Here is a 22,781-nt window from a genome sequence, read left to right on the forward strand (position 1 = left end):
AGAAAGAGCATGTGAAGGTACCTCTGATCTCCTATGTGCACATGCCTGTGATGGCATAGATATTGGGGGGAGGGAGCTGACATCTGGGTTTGGTGCTCTAGTAGTATTGCTATCCTAGTCTGGATTTGCTTGAGAGCCGGTAGGTGGGTGTCTGTGTGCGAGTATGGGTCTAATATTCAGTGCCTGAAAAAACCCGAACAGTGCAGAAGACTTTTGTGCAAAGGGGTCTGATTGGAATAGAATTGCAGTCTTAGGCAAGAAAGAAACACTGTGCTTACTCTATACAATGATCTCATCCAGAGTGATTTAAAAATAATGTTTGACTCTCCTTCAGTGCTGTGAAGGATGAGATATGGTAAACTGCTGACAGATCTCTCCAATAGGTGGGCAGGGGTCAAATGCAATATCCAAGCCAGTTGCATTACTGCTAACCAGTGTCCCCTCTAATTTTTTGGGGGGGTGGGCGGAAAAGTATAGTGTCTCAGCGGCAGTCCCTTCGGGACTGGGCGGCACAGAAATAATAAATAAATAAAGAAATAAACAAACAAACAAACAAATAAAAAACCCACCCTGTTTTACCTCAGAGAATTTCAAAATAAAATACTGTACTGTGTGTCTATAACAGTGAGCTCATAATAGGGCAACTCTATCAATATCAAAATGCCACTTAAATAGTTGAGCTAGTTTCAAACTAGATTTTGATTTTCTTTCTCTCTTCCTTACTCCCATTCTTTTTCTTTCTCTTTTCCTTGCTCTCTTTTTTCTATCGGTTTCTCTCTCTTCCTCTCTCTCTCCTTCCCTCTCACTCTTTCCCTCTCGGCTTCTGGGCAGGTTTGGAAAACTCTGAGTTGATGATGATTTTTAAGTGAGCGATTGCTCACTGCTCAGCTTAGAGGGAACTATGCTGCTAACTATGAGGCAGAAGAACTGGGGGGAGATGTGCTTATAACCTTTCCTGATTCAGTACTGCTACTTCCCTGACACCCTAAATCAGTGATGGCGAACAGTTTTTTCCTCGGGTGGCAAAAGAGTGTGCGTTTGTGCCCATACCCATAATTCAATGCCTGGGAAGGGTGAAAACAGCTTTCCCCACCTCCTTGGAGGCCCTTTGGGGGGGTGGAAATGGTCTGTTTCCCAACTTCTGGTGGGCTTAGTAGGCTCATATTTCGCCGTCCCCAGGCTCCAAAGGCTGAGCCGCGAGAGAGTAAAAAGCCCCCCCATCCCCCTGAAGGCTCTCTGGAAGCCAAAAACACCCTCCTAGAGCCTCTGGGTGAGTGAAAAATCAGCAGGCCAGCACACACATGCACATTGGATTTGAACTAGGGCAATAGCTTGCATGCCAGCAGATATAGCTCCACATGCCACCTGTAGCACCCGTGTACTGAGGCAGGTGGGCAGGTCCAGACAGTGATCAGAACTACTAGTTCACCTGAAATGGTCCGAACCAACAGCAGCCCACCTCTGGAGAAGACTCTGATGCTGTAAAAGGTAGAAGGAAAGAAAAGAGGATAATCACCAGAAGATTAATTCAGTTACAGCAGCAGTTCCATTCAAAGCAGAAGATTTTGGATTTGTTTTTAATCCTATTTAACGTGGCCTTTGAGTGAGGTTTTTATAAATGCTCTTAAACTTATCAATTTTGTTCTCATCTTACCAGCCTGCATGCTACAATTTAAAGGGATGGTTGGGAAAGTTATTTTCCCATTAACAGAAAAGGGAGGACAAAAATCTCCAGTTTTAGAAAAATTCAAAGCAGGTTTATCATACAAATTTTTGAAAGGGCTCTTTAAGTACTAACAAACTGCAATAATTTCTTTTCTTTTTCTGAGAGAATTGTGGTAGTGTTTATTAATATTAAAGGGAAAATAATAAAACACTAGCTTATCAAATCCCTAATATTATTAAATTTTGAAATGATCTCTTCCTTCAGTATGGTTAGAATGTTAAGGAGCTGGCCAAAAAACTGAGCTACATTTAGTAGTAACTGACTGAGTAGCATTTGTAGATATTTTAAAATGCAAAGTATCAACTGAGAAGGCTCTTGATAGCATGAGATCATCCAAGGGCATGGGGTGAGGTATCATCAATATGCCGATGATACCCAGTTATACATCTCCACCGCATGTCCAGTCAACGAAGCAGTGGAAGTGATGTGCCAGTGCCTAGAGGCTGTTGGGGCCTGGATGGGTGTCAACAAACTCAAACTCAACCCAGACAAGACGGAGTGGGTCTTACCTCCCAAGGACAATTCCATCTGTCCGTCCATTACCCTGGGGGGGGGAATCAATGACCCCCTCAGAGAGGGTTCGCAACTTGGGCGTCCTCCTCGATCCACAGCTCACATTAGAGAAACACCTTTCAGCTGTGGCGAGGGGGGCGTTCGCCCAGGTTCGCCTGGTGCACCAGTTGCAACCCTATTTGGATCGGGAGTCACTACTCACAGTCACTCATGCCCTCATCACCTCGAGGCTCGACTACTGTAATGCTGTCTACATGGGGCTACCTTTGAAAAGTGTTCGGAAACTTCAGATCGTGCAGAATGCAGCTGCGAGAGCAATCATGGGCTTTCCCAAATATGCCCATGTTACACCAACACTCCGCAGTCTGCATTGGTTGCCGATCAGTTTCCAGTCACAATTCAAAGTGTTGGTTATGACCTATAAAGCCCTTCATGGCACCGGACCAGATTACCTGAGGGACCGCCTTCTGCTGCACGAATCCCAGTGACCAGTCAGGCCCCACAGAGTGGGTCTTCTCCGGGTCCCGTCAACCAAACAATGTCACTTGGTGGGACCCAAAGGAAGAGCCTTCTCTGTGGCAGCCCCGGCCCTCTGGAACCAACTCCCCCCAGAGATTAGAATTGCCCCCACCCTCCTTGCCTTTCGAAAGTTGCTTAAAACCCACCTCTGCCGCCAAGCATGGGGGGACTGAGATATACTTTCCCCTAGGCATTAACAATTTTATGCATGGTATGTCTGTATGTATGATTGGTTTTTATATAATGGGCTTTTAACTGTTTTTAGTATTGGATTTTGTTATACTGTATACTGTTTTATTGTTGTTGTTAGCCGCCCCGAGTCTGCGCAGAGGGGCGGCATACAAATCCAATAAATAAATAAATAAAATAAATAAATGAAGAACTACTCTCCACAGCTGCTTTCATATGCCATGAAAGGTTAGCAAATTGATCATTCTTCGGCTCCTCGCTAGCGGGCAGGCAGGCGCTTGTCCGCACTCGCTCTCGCCGCTTTCGAGCTGAGTCCTGAAGCGAATTCGCTTCAGGACTCAGCTCGAAAGCGGCGAGAGCTAGCGCCAGCGAACGGCTTGTCCGCGCTTGCTCTCGCCGCTTTCGAGCTGAGTCCTGAAGCGAATTCGCTTCAGGACTCAGCTCGAAAGCGGCGAGAATGAACGGTGTGGGCGGGCGAAGGGCGGGCGGCAGCGAGGAGTTTGCGTGGGCGGTGGGGAAACTCCTTGCTGATGCCCGCTGCTCGCCCTCCCGCCAGCAAGAGGGGGAAGACCCAGGGAAGCCGCCCAGCAGCTGATCTGCCGGGCGCCATCTACGCATGCGTGCCCATAGAAAAAAGGGCACGCATGCGCAGATGGTGTTTTGACTTCCGGGTTGAAAAATCGCAAATTACCCTGTTCGCAATGGTCGGGGACGCAATAACCGGGGGATCACTGTATTTGCTTACTGTAGTTTTTCCAAAAGCTGGAAAAGCTATTTTTGTGAATACCTTCTCCTTCATGAACCACCATACTATGGCTGTTCTTGGATGGTTACATCCTGTGCTTGCTATTAGTTAAATTAACAGGAACTGAAGCTTATTCTTCCCGTGAAACTTGAAAATTGCTCTCTGGTCCTCTGATGTGATGACACAACTCTCATTAGAAATTCTGGGGAAATTTTCCTAGCAGCCACATCAATCATACTCTCTACTGGCTACCTCATGAGTAGAATACGAATCTTATTCATCTGCCCTCAGTACTGCTCTCTCCAAAATATCAGTATTAGTGTTGCAGTGGTATCATCTGTAGTTTGTGCAGATTTCAGTCCATATTTCCCCATGATCCTTTTTCAACAGAACTTTTCTCCAAATGATATAGAGTAAGAGAGAGTTGGGGAGGGAGTTGTATTGGCTAAGATGATTGAGTAGGATGGAAGAGAGCCAGGTCCAATCCAGCCTCAGGTACAAAAACTTTCTGGACAATATGATCCAATCACTCTCTCCCTCAAATCTCCCTCAAAGCTTCTCTACATCAATGACCTTTGTGATCTCATTACAAGCAACTGTGTTCTCTTCGCAGATGATGTAAAAGTCTTCAACATCACCGATAACATAACTACTCTCCAAAGAGACCTAGACTCTCTTTCTGATTGGTCTAACACATGGCAACTCCAAATCTCAACCAGCAAATGCTCTGTCCTACACATCGGCATAAAGAATCAGAACTCCAAATACAAACTGAATAATCAAATTATCACAGATAACCTCCATTTGGTTAAAGACCTCGGGATATTAATAACAAAATATTTAAGTGCCAAAGCCCACTGCAACAACATTGCCAAGAAGGCTTCAAGAGTAATTAATCTAATCCTACATAGCTTCTGCTCTGGAAATCTCACACTACTTACCAGAGCATACAAAACTTTTGCCAGACCCATCCTAGAATACAGCTCATCTGTTTGGAACCCATACCGCATCTCAGACATTAACACCCTCGAAAATGTCCAGAGATACTTCACCAGAAGACCCCTTAACTCCTCCTCCCATAACAAAATACCGTATGAAACTCGATGTACAATCCTGGGCCTAGAAAGCTTAGAACTAAGATGCCTTAAACATGATCTAAGTATTGCCCACAAGATTATATGCTGCAATGTCCTGCCTGTCAACGACTACTTCAGCTTCAACCACAACAACACAAGAGCACATAACAGATTCAAGCTCAATATTAACCGCTCCAAACTTGACTGTAAAAAGTACGACTTTAGTAATAGAGTTGTTGAAGCGTGGAACTCATTACCGGACTCCGTAGTATCATCCCATAACCCCCAACATTTTACCCTTAGACTGTCCACGGTTGACCTCTCCAGATTCCTAAGAGGTCAGTAAGGGGTGTGTATAAGTGCACTACAGTGCCTTCCGACCCCTGTCCTATTGTCTCTCCTATATCCCATATATATTTTCTTCTATCCCTATATCTTTCTTCTATTCTCTCATTGATTATTTTGTCCTATACTCTCTCTTCTATTCTTTTTCTAATTCTATTTCCTTGAAGGTGTCCTCTATTACCTTTATTTGTATTATTGTGTATTGGACAAATAAAATAAAATAAAATAAAATAAAATAAAATAAAATAAAATAAAATAAAATAAAATAAAATAAAATAAAATAAAATAAAATAAAATAAATGAAATGAAATGAAATGAAATGAAATGAAATGAAATGAAATGAAATGAAATGAAATAAAAAATAAAATAAAATAAATAAATAAATAAATAAATAAATAAATAAAATGAAATGAAATGAAATGAAATAAAAAATAAAATAAAATAAAATAAAATAAAATAAAATAAAATAAAATAAAATAAAATAAAATAAAATAAAATAAAATAAAATAAATAAAATGCTGGATGTTATGTGGATTAAATGAAGGGAGAATTCCACATAAGCTGCTTGGAGAAAAATCTGAATCCATGCCTAACAAGCATAAAAGCAATGGCATGAAATTGGCTTCTTAATTTAATTTTCTGATTGCTTTAGAGTGTCTTTAGAATTCCTTTTGATTCTTTTATGTTCATTCTGTTTTTGAGCATACCTCCATCCTTGCAGGTTTGTGGAATTGTTTTGTTATTATGCACCTGCTGCATTCTTGGAATTTCTCAATTTGCCCTCCTTAGCTTCAATCATTGAAACCAGACAGGATGCTGACTGCTGAAGATCTAATAAATATAATGAAAAACATGACCTGATACAATAAAACAATATAGTAACGTAATGAAGAATAATATTACTTATTGATCATCTTGCTTTTAAGGTAAGAGCACAAGGCTCAAAAGTCAAGCTTATCTCATTTAAAGAAATGTAATACAATTTATTTTCCATCTAATTGCAAGAGAATGGTAAAAAAAGTTCTCTGAATGATTTTTTTTAAACAAAACTAACATTCTTCAAAATGGGCAATTTAAAAGTAACAATTTGGCTCTTTCTTATAATCGGATGTTATCAGATATTCCACCTCAAAAACTGAAGAGAGAGAGTTTGATCTAAACCAGACCTGGGCAAGGGGCGGCCCGCCTACCCGTTGTCTGTGATTGGCCTGCCCGCTATCTGTGACCAGTTCGCGTGGGTCGAGGTCCGCTCTAGTGTGAGGATGAAAGAGCTCACCACGTCTGCTGGGACTCCTCCAGTTCCTGATATCTTGATGAATCATGAGGAAAGCAGGAACCGGAGGAGTCCCGGCAGACACAGTGAGCTCTTTCATCCTCGCACTGGAGCGGACCCCGACCTCCTACCAAGAGCGGTCAAGCACAAAAACCACACAAACACTCCAGCGCAGTGACTGTGGTGCACTGTATTTGTTGTAAAGCAAACAATTAAGGGTCTGTAAAGTGGGTCTGGGTGTTTAGGTGAGGCCAGGGTCTGGGTCTTTACAGTATTGGGTAGAACTGAGTTAATTATATTAGTCTGGCCGTCTAAAACCATCCCAATTTCTCATGCGGCCCCATGGCAAAATTAATTGTCCACCCCTGATTTAGACACTGGTGGTGAAGGTACCAGACTAGAAACTAGGAGACTTGTGAGTTCTAGTCCTGCTTTTGGCATGAACACCAGCTGGTTGATTTTGGACAAGTCACTCTCTCAGCCCAGTTTGCCTCATAGGATTGTTATTGTGGAGAAAATAGGAGGGAGGTGTAGGGGATATGTTTGCTATTTTGAATTATTTGTAAAATAAAAAATAAAAATAGGATACAATGAATAAAAATAAAGATAATGTTAAATCAGAGGCTGGAGGCCGATGAAGAGGATAACAGCTCTTTATTTAATAATCAGGAACATCTAAAGTGACCAGCTCGCAGGCAGGTAATGACTTAAAAAACAAGCGGCCAAAACTGCACCTTATATACATTGTTACTAGCGCAGGGATTGGTGACAATGTTTCAAGACTTCGCGCTGGAGCTTCCTATTGGTTGAGCCCGGAGGCTCCTTATTGGTCATGCCCAGGCTTCCCATTGGTTGCGCTAGCAGGCTTCTTATTGGTCGCCCTGCTCCAATCAGCGATCACATTTATTCTAACAACTTGCAAACATAACAGATAAGATAAATGCATTGCTCCTTATGAGTTACGGGGAGCCCTTTATATCTGGTGTTTGTTTCTCACAAATAATGTAACATTCTTCAGACAAAGTCTGTAAATCTGACAAAGAGAGGAAGGACCACCATGGTCTCCATTTTCTTTTCACTGCCTTCCAATGGGAGACACCAACACTGCAGTGTGTGTGTGTGTCTACATGCACAATTCCATGCTTCTATGAACCAAAGCTGGTTCTGAGGTTTAGAATCCTAGGCATTAAAAAAAACCCATGCTCTGTCATAAACTCTCTCCCAGATTCTAAAAACTCAGTGAAGTCACAGTTTTGTTTCACAGCAACTGATTCTGCAAACTGGATCCAGATTTATCTCATTTGCGAACATTCTGCCAGAGACCAAACCCATCTGAGAACATTCAACCACACTTCCTTCTTGTAAAATTGGAACAAATAGCAACTTGGGCAGAAGGACAGTGCATGTGGATGTGCTTGGGAGAAAGTTAAATCCTGTCATGTGGTTAAAGATCCATCTTCTTTGAACTATAGTGATTATGCTCACTACACTAGGCTCTACTACCGTAATTTCCTCCAGGTTCATATTCTTAACTATCTTCTCCTTGCCTTTTGTTCTAACTATCATTTATTTGCCTTGCTGGTAAAGCATCTGGACTTAATCACCTCATTGATCATATCAAATTATCACTTCACAAACCACTGTGGAGCAAATTTCCATGCAGTATTTCAGTATCAGAGAAGAACACATAATACTGTTGTTCTGGATGCAAAACTGACTTTGTTACCAGGCTATTATATTCTACATTAATTCTGGAAATAGCTAAAAAGTTTATTCTTCTATGGTTCAATGAGGAAGGGAGCAGTTCCATATGAAAAGTTCAATTTAAACCTTATGTTTGTTCTTTGCATTTCCCTGGAAAATTAATGCTGAAACCCAAAGCATAATGGGTAATACTAATTTTCCTACTTAGCTTTCTTTGGACTCTGAATCATGACAGGTTTCATCAAATTTATAGTGTATTTTAGTGTATTTTTCCCCAGGAGTAGTTTTCCTTTTATCACAGCTCTGTGTCTATTCATATACACACACACTCAACAGTTCTTTTGGATTTAAATTAGATTCATCAAAAAAGATAGACCATTAATCATATCCTATGGCCCTTTGTGTCTCTCTACCAGGTGAACATCAAAGCATCTATTAAATCTCTTTTGCAACATATTTACTTGCTGAGTTTTGTTTATCTTGATGTTCACAAATTGAGCAAATGCTGTTTAAGCTTTCTTCTAAAGTGTGTCTCTAAAACTGAGTTATTCTTCAATCACATAAAACAAATTGTAGCATGTTTCTATCAGCCGAGTGATGGTGAACCTATGGCATGGGTGGCATGTGGAGCCATATCTGCTGGCATGTGAGCTGTTGTGCTAGCTCAATTCCAACGTGCATGTTTGTGCTGGCCAGCTGATTTTTGGCTTGCACAGAGGCTCTGGGAGGGCATTTTTGGCTTCCAGAGAGCCTCCAGGGAGGTGGTGGGCAGCAGGCAGGATGGGATGGAATGCAGTTCCACCAGCGGAAAAGAAGATTGGCAGCTGTCACTTCCTGGATTACTGGTCTTGGCTCAGCTCTCCTTTTTCTCCCTGCTTCTGTGTCTGTGCTCCTTGCTTTTTTCCTCTTTCCTCCTCCTGGCCTCAGATGAGATTCCCTCTCTCCTGCCCAACTTCCCCCCAGCTTCATGCGGCCACCTCCTGCCTGAGGTGCAAGCAGAAAGCATGGGTGGAAGTGGTGCTGGCAGCATTTATGCTTCTGGCAGCACACATTCACCTAGCTACCCAGCCTTAGGTGGAGGGGGGCGACCCAGGAAGGAGAGTGCAGAAAACGTGAAGAAATTGTCACCCCAGCAAATGACACTGGTAAGGTTGTAAGTCGAGGATTAAACAAAAAAGTATGGGGCCCATGGACTGGCACTGACTGAACCGGTTCTGTGACATCATCGTGATGTCACCAGAGGGTCTCTACCAGTTCAGGCAAACCGGTCCAAACCAGGAGGAACCTACCTCTAGTCAGCTCATACAATCACAGAGCAAAAAAATATAAATGTTTGTTATTAGCAGAACAACCATCATCTTTCGGCTGTGGTAAGGGGTCGTTTGCCCAGGTTCTCCTGGTGCACCAGTTGTGGCCCTATTTGAACAGAGAGTCTTTAGTCACAGTCATTCATGCCCTTATCACCTCAAGGTTCAACTATTGCAATGCTCTCTACATGGAGCTACCTTTGAAGCGTGTTTGGAATCTACAAATCCTGCAAAACGTAGCTGCACGAGCGGTCATGGGCCTTTCCAAGCATGCCCATGTTTCTCCAGAACTCCGTGAACTGTATTGGTTGCCGATTGGTTTCCAGAAGCAATTCAAAGTATTGTTTATGACCTACAAAGCCCTACATGGAATCAGGCCCGATTTCTCGTGGGACTGCCTCCTGCTGCATGAGTCCCAGCAACCGGTTAGGTCCCACAAAGTCAGCCTTATCGAGGTCCCATCAACTAGACCAGTGTTTCCCAACCTTTTTTGAGCCGCGGCACATTATTCATGTTTTCAAAATTCTGGGGAACACTGAAGGGGGGGGGCGGGGGGGGGTAAAGAAAAGTTTGGACAAAAAAAATATCTCTTCCTCCATTTCACTCTATTTCTCCCTCCCTCTTTCTCTCTCTTCCTTCCTTCCCTTCTTTCTCTCCATCCCTCTTTCTTTCTTCCTCTCTTTTTTGCTCTCTTTCTCTCTCCCTCCTTCCCTCCCTCTATGTCTTTCCCTCTCCCTCCTTCCCCCCTTTCTCTCTCTCTCTCTCTTGCTTTCTTTCCCTCTCTTTCTCTTGCTTTGTTTCTCTCATTCTCTCTCCCCCCCTCCTTTTTCTCTCTCTCTCTTTCTCTCTCGTTCACCACGCCAGCAACAGAGAGAAAAAGAAAGAGCGAGAGAGAGCCGGAGAGAGAGTGGAGTGTGCAGCAGCCATCAGCCTCCTCGCCCTCCCAGACGTCCCCAGCGCCCGGCCTCAGGCCGCCTCCCGTTAGCCCGGCCGAAAGCCACACAGTCCCGGACTCCCAGATCGCTTGCTTCTCCGGCCAGCGTGGCGCTTTCCTGGGCAGATGGCTTTGCTGACCGGAGAAGCGAGCGATCCGGGAGTCCGGGACTGTGTGGCTTTGCGCCATGAAGAGAAAACGGCTGACTTTTCCCTGCTGCCGTTTTCTCTTCATGGCGCAAAGCCACACAGTCCCGGACTCCAGGATCGCTCACTTCTCCGGCCAGCGCGGCGCTTTCCTGGGCAGATGGCTTTGCTGACCGGAGAAGCGAGCGATCCGGGAGTCTGGGACTGTGTGGCTTTGCGCCATGAAGAGAAAACAGCAGCAGGGAAAAGTCGGCCGTTTTCTCTTCATGGCGCAAAGCCACACAGTCCCGGACTCCCAGATTGCTCGCCCCAAGGCAGGAGGCGGCGGCGGAGGAGAGTGGGAGGATCGGGCGGGCAATGGGGCAGGGCGGAGAAGCCAGGGGCGCGTTTGGCCAGAGGCACCGTGGGGAGGCAGGGGCAGGGAGGTGCGGCAGTAGGTGCCTCCGGCCAAACGCGCCCCTGGCTTCTCCGCCCTGCCCCATTGCCCGCCCGATCCGCCCACTCTCCTCCGCCGCCTCTCGCCGCGGCACACCTGACGATGTCTCGCGGCACACTAGTGTGCCGCGGCACACCAGTTGGGAAACGCTGAACTAGACAATGTTGCTTGGCGGGACCTAGGGGAAGAGCCTTCTCTGTGGGAGCTCCAGCCCTCTGGAATCAGCTCCGCCCCAGAGATCCTCAATGCCCCCACCCTCCTTGCCTTCCGCAAGAGTCTCAAGACTCATCTATGTCGCTAGGCTTGAGGCCATTAGAACTTAGCCCCCTGGATGATGAATGTATGTATGTATGTATGTTGTGTGAATAGCAATGATTGATCTTTAATGATTGATTGGGGGTTTTAGACTAATTATTTTTTAAATTAGTTGAATTAGGATGTTATCATTTTTTCTTTTATATGTTATAAGCCACCCCAAGTCCTCAGACAGGGGCCGCATATAAACAAATAAATAAACAAATAAATAAACAAACAAATAAATAAACAAACAAACAAATAAATCCAATAAACAAACAAACAAATAGGTAGGTAGGTAAATAAGTAAATAAGTAAGTAAGTAAGTAAATAAGTAAGTAAGTAAATAAGTAAGTAAGTAGATAGATAGATAGATAGATAGATAGACAGACAGACAGACAGACAGACAGACAGACAGACAGACAGACAGACAGACAGACAGACAGACAGACAGACAGGAGGATAGGTTGGTTGGTTGGTTTGAATTAATTGGGTCAAAAGTGCATACCAGTACTTTCTCAGGGAAACTAAGAACCCAAAATTTGAAAGAATTCTACTTGATTTAAATGTGTGCCTAATCCCTATATAGCAATCCATCTCTGAAGAAGGCCCTCTCCCATCTATTTCCAGAATCACCAAATTGGAGGAATCCATCTTCTCTTGAATGCTTAGTTCTGAATAAAATATTCTGTTTTCTCACAGATATTGCTCAAATGAATCAACATACAGCTCAATGGAAGCTGAAGCCTTCTATTTGCAGATTTCAAAATTGTGAGAACTCTTCCTAGTTATTATTTATGGTCCAAGGACACTAGCTCATGGCTGAGCACATACTTCTCCTGCACAAGATCCAATTCATATCTTCTTCAGAGAGGGCTGTGAAAGACTGCAGCCTAAGCATTCAAGATCTCCTCCTTATCAATATAAACAATACCGAGCTATATTCTCCAGCAGCCTCGCTTCTTATAAGACTATTTTAAGTATAAAGGTTAATAGAACTCAAAAAGTCCTGAACAAACCTGCCTTTCAATTTTGAATAACATCTGTGATATGCTTGGAAGAAGGATGTGCGCATATGTTGAAAGACACACAAAGAAACCTTTTATTAAAATTATTCCATCCCTGAAGAGAGGATATGGGGATTTCCCCACATTTAGTGACATGTCTTTATCCCTGGAAATAGTTCAGTCATGCCTGTTAATGTAACAACTTATCCTAAAGACATTAAAAACACATCTTTCTTCTATTCTTTCAAACTTCATTATGACAGAGGTTCTTTTCTTGGTGCAATATTCATGCAGGAGAAGAATTACCTACCCCAATAATGTAAAATTCCTATTTCCCTTATTTTCAGTCTTATTATGGAAGGAGAAGTGAAAACCTCGGAGGCTTGCTTATAATTCTTGCCTAAGATTTTTCCTTCTGATTTCCAGCAGGATTGTTTCAGTTCTGTATTCTTTTGCCAATAAAAATATCCTTAGATAAAGACTGAGGACAAAGAAGACAGGCAGGGCTTTTATGATCCCTGATAAAATGTTGATCCCAACATTTTATAATCTAGACAAGATTGCTTCTGATTCTGGATGTTCAAATCTGAGCTATAGCAAAATGAACGGATTTACCTTCCTTTATTCAGTGGCTAAAGTATTCGGAAACAATATATGAGGGTCACCCAGAAAGTAATGCACCACATTTTTTTTCTTCAACAATTATTTATTGAACACAATGAAACTCACACAGAAGAAAGAATGATGTTTCTTCTACACACTCTATTTTTCCACTTAATCTCCACCCTGTATTGTGGCGTTCTTCCAGCGAGACACAAGGGTGTGTATGCCCTCTTGGTACCACTCCTTGTTCTGGTCACGAAGCCATTTCTAAACTGTAATGGCCTCACCCTCTGTGTCCAGCGACTAACCATTTTTTTGTTGACTGCAGATTCTCCATAAACTGTACACAAACGTTTGTGAATGTTCCCAACAGTTTCTTTCTCTGCAATGAGAAATTCAATGACGACATGCTGCTTGCAACATATATCACTTACAGATGCCATTTTGAAACACTGCCGCAGCTACTCTATCAGACTGAAAAAAGGCAAAATTTATGCTTTCACTCCTGACAACTCAAATAATGTATATCTAAAGTTTTGCATTCATACCATTACTATAGACTGATTAAAAAAAATATGGTTCATTACTTTCTGGGCGACCCTCGTATTTGTATATAAAGTTTAGATGTACTGTAATGCTCTCTACATGGGGCTACCTTTGAAAAGTGTTCGGAAACATCAGATCGTGCAGAATGCAGCTGTGAGCGCAATCATGGGCTTCCCCAAATATGCCCATATTACACCAACACTCCACAGTCTGCATTGGTTGCCGATCAGTTTCCAGTCACAATTCAAAGTGTTGGTTATGACCTATAAAGCCCTTCATGGCATCGGACCAGAATATCTCCGGGACCGCCTTCTGCCGCACGAATCCCAGCGACTGGTTAGGTCCCACAGAGTTGGTCTCCTCCGGGTCCCGTCGACTAAACAATGTCGTTTGGCGGGACCCAGGGGAAGAGCCTTCTCTGTGGCGGCCCCAACCCTCTGGAGCCAGATCCCCCTGGAGATTAGAACTGCCCCCACCCTCCTTGCCTTTCGTAAACTTCTTAAGACCCACCTCTGACGTCAGGCATGGGGGAATTGAGACATCTCCCCCAGGCCTATACAGTTTATACATGGTATGTTTGTGTGTATGTTTGCTTTTAATAATGGGTTTTTTAGTGTTTTTTAAATTATTAGATTTGTTTTTACATTGTCTTTATTATTGCTGTGAGACGCCCCGAGTCTACAGAGAGGGGCGGCATACAAATCTAATAAATAAATAAATAAATAAATAAATAAATAAATAAATAAATAAATAAATAAATAAATAAATAAATAAATAAATAAATAAATAAATAAATAAATAAATAAATAAATAAATAAATAAATAAATAAATAAATAAATAAATAAATAAATAAATAAATAAATAAATAAATAAATAAATAAATAAATAAATAAATAAATAAATAAATAAATAAATAAATAAATAAACAAACAAACAAACAAACAAACAAACAAACAAACAAACAAACAAACAAACAAACAAACAAACAAACAAACAAACACATACATACATACATACATACATACATACATACATACATAAATACATACATAAATACATAAATACATAAATACATAAATAAATGGATGGATGGATGGATGGATGGATGGATGGATGGATGGATGGATGGATGGACGGACGGATGGACGGACAGACAGACAGATAGATAGATAGATAAATTGTGCAACATATTCAAGGTTGCGCACACATCATTAATATTGTTAATATTAATGGGGTTTTTAGTGTTTTTTAAATTATTAGATTTGTTTTTACATTGTCTTTATTATTGTTGTGAGCCTCCCTGAGTCTACGGAGAGGGGCGGCATACAAATATAAATAAATAAATAAATAAATAAATAAATAAATAAATAAATAAATAAATAAATAAATAAATAAATAAATAAATAAATAAATAAATAAATAAATAAATAAATAAATAAATAAACAAACAAACAAACAAACAAACAAACAAACAAACAAACAAACAAACAAACAAATAAATAAACAATGCAACCTATGTAAGTTTGCGCACACATCATTAATATTGTTAAATCAGCACATGTCTCAACTCCTATAAATTGGGAAAATATATCTACTGATCAACCTTGGATTATAGACTTGCTGCTTCCCTGCTGCTTTCTGACTTTGGGATTTTGTTTTGTTACTTTATAAGCTGTACAGTACTTGGAAAAAAAACCAACCAAAGTACCGCAGCTGTTCAGGTTGCTTTTCCACAGACAAAAACATTGTCCTGGAGAATTGTGCCAGTTTCCTTTGAAAATATTAGCAACATGTCCCAGCAATAATATGTTCCCATTGCCATTAAAATATGGGATGGTAAATTCCCACTACTGTTTGCCTGATGCAGATTTCCTTCCTCTTGCTGCTTTCAGTTGGAAAAAACCCAAAACAAAACAGATGACTATTCTAATGGAAAACATCTTCTCCAGAAAATATTATAAAGCTGTGCATATGAATGTACTCTACACGGTTGGATACATATAAATCTCACACAGGTAGTCCTTGACTTACACAACTACAACTGGGACCGGAATATATGCTGCTTAAATATGTTGCAACTCATTAAGTGAGTTGCAACCAATTTTATGACTGGTTTGTTTTTTGCCATTGTTGTTAATTAAATCTCTGTAATTGTTAAGTGACTCCTGCAGTCCTTAAGAGAATCTGGCTTCCCCCATTGTCTTTGCTTGTTGGAAGTCTGCTGGGAAGGTCAGAAATCGTCATGACATGAGCCTAAAATGTTACCACGTCCTAAATACACGCCAGTTGCCAAGCACCACAATTTTGATTATGTGACCATGAAGATATTGTGTTGGCCCATAAATGAGAGTACCAATCATAAATCACATTTTTCGATGCTGTTGCAACTTTGGAGGGTTGCAAAACAAATGGCTGAAAACCAAGGGCTACATATATATATTTGGAAGACATCCAGTTTTGCTCATATGTCATTTCTATGTATGCAAATTGTTTCTCTCTCCAACAGTCTGTGGATGCATGTTTTATTTCTCATGGAACTCATTACCGGACTCCGTAGTATCATCACCTAACCCCCAACACTTTACCCTTAGACTATCCATGGTTGACCTCTCCAGATTCTTAAGAGGTCAGTGTTCTGGTTAGCTCTGGCCCAGCTCCTGCCCCAAGGAATGTGCAGGTGGATGTAGGGGAAACATCCACATGCCGCAGGCCTGTTTTGCTCCTGATGGAGTCTGCCGACGAAGCCTCCTCTGACCAAGGAAGCGTGAGTGATAGGGAAGAGGGGAGTTTGGCAGACAGCCCAGGAGGAGATCAATCATCTGTATCATCCTTGGATTCTGAACAAGAATTAATGACACATCCACGCATGCGTAGAGTGATGCATAGGAGACAACAACTGAAGGATTATTACAAGAGAAAATGAGGCCACCTGTGGTTGGGTGGGGCTGCTGTAATTAGTACTACAGATAAAAGTGCAACCTTGTGTTTTAGCCTCATGGCAGTTTATCTGATTCATTGTTTCGTCAAGATCGTGGTTTTTGTGCTGTTCAAGATTGTGTGTGGACTTTCTGGACTTTAGAATTGGACTCAATTTCCCAGTTATTGGGTGAGCAATTGGATTTCATTTAACCTGTGCCTTGTGTGTACCAGAAAATCCCTTTGACATTTAAAAAGGGAGCTGTTTCTGTTTTGCTGTTTATAAAAACTTTTGGTTTTCCTTTTATCGTGTGGTTGTGTCTTCCTGGACTAATTACCCTGTAATTACGGGGGGTTGAAACACGCCGGCAGAACAGTCAGTAAGGGGCGTACATAAGCACACTAGAGTGCCTTCCGTCCTCTGTTCTATTGTCTCTTCTATATCTCATATATCTTCTCTACTATATCTCTATAAGCTTCATTGTATATTATTGTGTATTGGACAAAATAAATATATATTGCATCCACAATATCTTGCTTATCACTGCAGTCCCCTGAATTTGAGAGGGACAGTCAACCTGTAATTCAAATGAATACTAAGCAAAGGGTTAAAACGCTAGCTTCATTATAGAAGTTTCCTTTCTTTTTTATCAGAATGCAAACAAATAAACACCAGAATGCAGGTCAGGGAAAAATGATAAAGACATTTTTGAAAGATTGAAAACCTTATATGGATAGAATGGAAGGGAAGGGAAGGGAAGGGAAAGGAAGGGAGGGGAGGGGAAGGGAGGAGAGGAGAAGAGAGGGAAGGGGAGAGGGGAGGGGAGAGGAGAGGAGAGGAGAGGAGAGGAGAGGAGAGGAGAGGAGAGGAGAGGAGAGGAGAGGAGAGGAGAGGAGAGGAGAGGAGAGGAGAGAATTCTTTATTGGCCAAGTGTGATTGGACACACAAGGAATTTGTCTGGCTGCATATGCTCTCAGTGTACATAAAAGAAAAGATCTGATTCAACCAGATAAGACCTTGGGAATGCTAGAAAGTATTAAATAAATTTTATCCATGTTTGTGGTGAAGCTGAGGGCATTTTAATGTTCTGTCAGAATAGAATAGAATAGAATTATTTATTGGCCAAGTGTGATTGGACACACAAGGAATTTGTCATTGGTACATATGCTCTCAGTGTACATAAAACATGGTAGGGAATGAATAAAAAATGTATCTGGAAGGATAAAAGACAGAATCAATGACTTATGGATTTGGGATTGAAAAGGGAATAAAGAGGGAAAGTAAAGAGTAAGGTGGTAACTACGTAGGAGAAAGAAGGGCAGAAGTCATAATTCTCTCTTTTCTTCTAATTTTTATACTTCTGTTGTATTCAAAAATTCTAATAAAAAGAAAGAAAAAAGAGGGGGGAAACCAGCATGTCTTGCTTCACTTACAAGTGGGAAGAGATTTCACTTTTTCATGTATATGGCTGTGGGTGTATAGGCATGTTTTCCCTAACCTGCTATTTTTGCCAGGAAAACAAATGGCAAGAAACAAGGGAGTTGTTATATATATATCTGGGAGTTGGATCCTATTTCACTATTTTTAAACTATTACACCATTAAACTATGCATGTTTAACATGACAGGTAGCTGAAGCTCAAGCATTAAAACTATTTTGCTCAAATATCTTGGAACTATAGTTTCCAGGATTCTTAACCAGTGTGAAATTCCAGCATTCCAAAAAATGGCTCATAGAGTTTTTCTGAAAGAGAAATTCAAAATAGAACCAAACTGATTATAATGACAGAAGAGTTTATTTTGACTCATTTTATTATCACTAGCACCAAGAACTAGACAACACAGTATCAATAGTAGAGACCTTCAAATTTCTGGGTTCTATCATATCTCAAGACCTAAAATAGTCACCTAACATCAAAAATGTCATCAAAAAAGTACAACAAAAATTGTTCTTTCTGTGCCAACTCAGGAAGCTCAAAGTGCCCAAGGAGCTGCTGATACAGTATTACAGAGGAATTGTTGAGTCTGCCATCTGCACCTCTATAACTGTCTGGCTTGGTTCTGCAACCCACAAGATCGACACAGACTTCAGAGGATAATCAGAACTGTAGAAAAAACAATTGTTACCAACTTGCCTTCCATTGTGGACCTGTATACCAGTGTTTTTCAACCAGTGTGCCGTGGCACACTAGTGTGCCGCGAGACATGGTCAGGTGTGCCGCGAAAAAGGAAGCTCAGGTTCCAGTTTTGCAACTTTTTGCTGAGAGAGAGACAGAGAGAGAGAAAGCAAGAGAGAGGGAGAAAGTGATAGAGAAAGAGTGAGAGAGAGAGAGAGAGAGAGAAAGCAAGAGAGAGAGAGAAAGCAAGAGAGAGAGAGAGAGCAAAAAGGGGAGGAAAAAAAGAGAAATGAGAAAATGATTGAGACAGAGAATGAGAGGAAAGAGAGAGAAACAAAAGAGAGAGAGAAGTGACTCTTGATTTAAAGCATATGATAAAAAGCACCCAAAGAATAAGAGAGAACCCCCCCCCCCCAGTCCTCACCTGTTTCTGGAAATGGTTCAAGAGTGTGTACACACACACACACACACAAGGGTGGGGAGGAGACAGGGATGGAAAAAGAGAGGAAAGTGCCTTAGGGTGTCATTTTGTGTCATTTTGGTTGGTGGTGTGCCCCAGGATTTTAAAATGTAAAAAATGTGCCGCGGCTCAAAAAAGGTTGAAAATCACCGCTGTATACTACAAGAGTCAGAAAGAGGGCAGTGACCCCTCGCATCCTGAACATAAACTGTTTCATCTCCTATCCTCAAAACATAACTACAGAGTACTGCACACCAAGACAACTAGACACAAGAACAGTTTTTTCCCGAATGCCATCACTCTGCTAAACAAATAATTCCTTCAACACTGTCAAACTATTTACTAAGTCTGCACTACTATTACTACTAGTTTTTTCTCATCATTCCTATCAGCAATTTCCTCCCACTTAGGACTTTATGTCTGTAACTTGTTGTTTGTATCCTTACGATTTTTATTAATATTGACTGTTTCCTCATTGCTTATTTGACCCCTATGACAATCATAAAGTGTTGTACCTCTTTGTGTGTGCAATCACACTTGGCCAATAAAGAATTCTATTCTATTCTATTCTATTCTATTCTATTCTATTCTAAGAAATATATTAATTTAATGTTATTTCTAGGAAGATGAAGAAGCAGATGACAGGAATGGCACTGGTCTCTTAAACATGCCAACTTTATTAATAGAATGCAAACTGTTGACCCTATGTAATTATTCTACTTATTACAAGAATAGGAAGTACCTTAGATATATTCTTTCCTTCCAAGATTTTTCAAATGAATTGCAAAAAAATGAACCATCTTTGGAAAGGCAAAACTTCCTTACCTTTACAATAACAATGTTTTCTTGTTTAACACTTTATGCAACTAAAAATGTATAAGTGTTTGAGTTTTTACTTTTAATGATTATTTTTAACATGTTATTAATAATATTTTAATCATTAAAAAAAAGAATTATTTTTTTTTGGCAACTTCCACAATATAGTCTCAGTGAGCTTTGCAAACCCAGGTGACTTGTTCCCTTATAATTAGGCTAAACTTTATCAATCTGCTTAAGTCTTTCTTCTTGAATTCAAAAACCTTGCTCAAATAGCATAACTGAGCTGATGGTGAAATCAAGGGCATGCACGGCTTTTCTAAACACAGCAATGATGGAAAGATAGAAAGGATAAATATTTCAACAGCAACATGTATAACATGCATATATGAGGACCTGGATTGTGGGGGCAATATGCTGGCTCTGTTAAAAAGTGCTATTGCTAACATGTTGTAAGCCACCCTGAGTCTAAGGAGAAGGGCGGCATAAAAATCAATCAATCAAACAAAATAAATAAACAAACAAATAAATAAATAAATAAATATAAGATATGTGAACTAAAGGGGGGGAAGCAAGATTGATGAAGTAGTATTGCAGTGTTGTAATGCAAGTTTTCTTCTTTTGCATGCCCCCAAAATGCACAGTGCTGCTTTCCTCATTTGGGAAAAAAATCAGAATGAGTTTGTGGATAGTGCTAGTGAACTAGTAGAGTTTCCCTTGTTTGATGCTAAACATCCCCAAAAAACTTTATATAAAGTAAATTCCCATAATGTGAGACACTGAAGCAATGGGAAAAGGAAGCTGCTGTCAGATTTTGTCACTCAAATGCTTTAACAAATGTGGTCCTAAATGTTTGGAGAATTACTCTTAAATATCTTTGGAAATATGTTTCACATGTGTGTGTGTGATGGGGGGAGAGGGAGAGGGAGAGAGGAAGGGAGGGAGGGAGAGAGGGAGAGAGAGACAGAGAGACAGAGAGACAGAGAGAGAGACAGAGAGAGAGATGATGATGGTAGAATTGAGTTAGGTATTTTCTGAATGGTTGATACACCCAGCTAGAAATGTTTGCAATCTCAGATTAGAATATTTGGTCACATTTGGTCAATATTGATGCTTCGTGCAATATTTGAAATGGATCTCTCACATGCACACAAAAATCTGCAATATAAAGAGATTCTAAATATGAGGTGCAAAAAATACACGTAAAGACTAGATGGCAATTAAAGTTTTCTGAATGTCTTTGCTGCTATCTACTTGTGATGTGCAGCCTAGGACTGATAATACTAATATTATACAGTTCCAGTTGATTGAAACACATTATGAAGATGGAAGAGGTCTGAAACAGAACACAATGTTTTGGAAACAATTGAAAATTGCATAATTGGAAAACAGCCTAGCTTAAAAAAAATTAAACATCAAAGCAAAAATAGAATTTTATCATGAATAATCCAGATTAGTCAGAGAACAGTTTATTTTTAGCAGCAGAGCTCTCATTTTTTTATTTAACAAGTCTTTCTAAATATGATGCCTTTAATCCCATTTATTTTAATAACTCTATTCTAAGCATGTCAAGATCTAGCCCTTCCATTCTTCCTTTTAAAGAGATACTGTATAATTGTCAGCAGCAACAAGAACAAAAAGGTATTCAAAGCAACTAAAATACTAAATGACATTTAACTACAAGATTTCTGAGGTTACTCTAGTAGCTGTACTTGAAACCATTATCAAGGCAGTAGTTAATGACTAATTTGAAGGCAAGAACAATCCGAAAGTCAGTCTGATTAGGCAGTTATGTAATAATTAGGAATAGCATTTTTTTTTAATTACAGGGAAAATATCCTGCATATATAAGGTAAAGGGTTCTTCATTTAAAATATTGCATCTATTATTTAGATAAAAGGATCATAACATTTTATCTCAAATTTACACATTAAAACTATTATTATTACACAAGAAGAAGGAATGATGAGTCTGGGAAGAAAAAAAAAGCATTAATTTTGAAAAGTCCAGTAATGGTCTTACAATGTTCAATTTAATAAAAAAAATAGAAAACTGTTAAAAACTATAGGGTTTATAGTGTGTGTATGATAGAATGACCTTGTTTATTATCAGCTTGCTGCAGCTTGATGGAATAGCTACTGCTTAGTGACAGCTGGAGGTGGAGACTCGGGAATTGAATTTTCAGAAGAGATGGTAGCAGAAAACTAAATCAATGATTTCTTGTGGTTTTTATGACCTGGTTCTGATAATAAAATAAAGGCCCAAGCTTTCCACTATGAGAGGAGGACATGTAGGATAGCCAAAACAATTTGTAATGTTTTGGCTAGTAATGAAGTTATTCCTTACAGTGACCCAGATACCAGTATGACCCTTCCTGGGCTAGATAGCAAATATTTATATGCATCACTGTTACCGTGTAGAATTTCTAAATATGATACCAGTAGTACTGTTGTGCTTATTGCAAACCATCATATACATACCATCATATACATACTATATATGTGTGTGTGTGTGTGTGTGTGTGTGTGTGTGTAGATTGTTCTGAGTTCGGGTTTTGCCCCGTGTAATATTTTGAGTGTATATGCGACGTTTCGGTAAAATCACATTCACCATCATCAGGCTGAAGTTTTAAGCTTCGTGCTGTTGTAAATATGGAATATTTCCATATTTACAACAGCACGAAGCTTAAAACTTCAGCCTGATGATGGTGAATGTGATTTCACCGAAACGTAGTTAACTGCCTTGGAAATGACCCTGGGTTGGGCCAAGAGGCAAAAAAGGAGCTGTGATGTTCCTTCAATATACCAGGGTGATTCAACACATACACATAAAAAACCCAACATGTAACCCTTCCCTGGTACAGAGCTGAAGGGATTGGATACTGTAGCCTAGAGGTTAATTCTCTGCCTTACAAGGCAAAGGTTGCAAGTTCAAGTCCCAGTGAGGGTATGGCTATCTGATGAGGCCAAAATAAGGCCGAAATAGATCTATCCTAGTCTCCCTTAATTTTCAAATTCAGCAAAAACATATATATACAGTAAACACACACACACACACCATGCGTGTATATATATGTATACCATATATGTATACATGTATATATTTCTA

Source organism: Erythrolamprus reginae, chromosome 2, assembly GCF_031021105.1.
Source record: "Erythrolamprus reginae isolate rEryReg1 chromosome 2, rEryReg1.hap1, whole genome shotgun sequence".
NCBI classification, from domain to species: domain Eukaryota; kingdom Metazoa; phylum Chordata; class Lepidosauria; order Squamata; family Dipsadidae; genus Erythrolamprus; species Erythrolamprus reginae.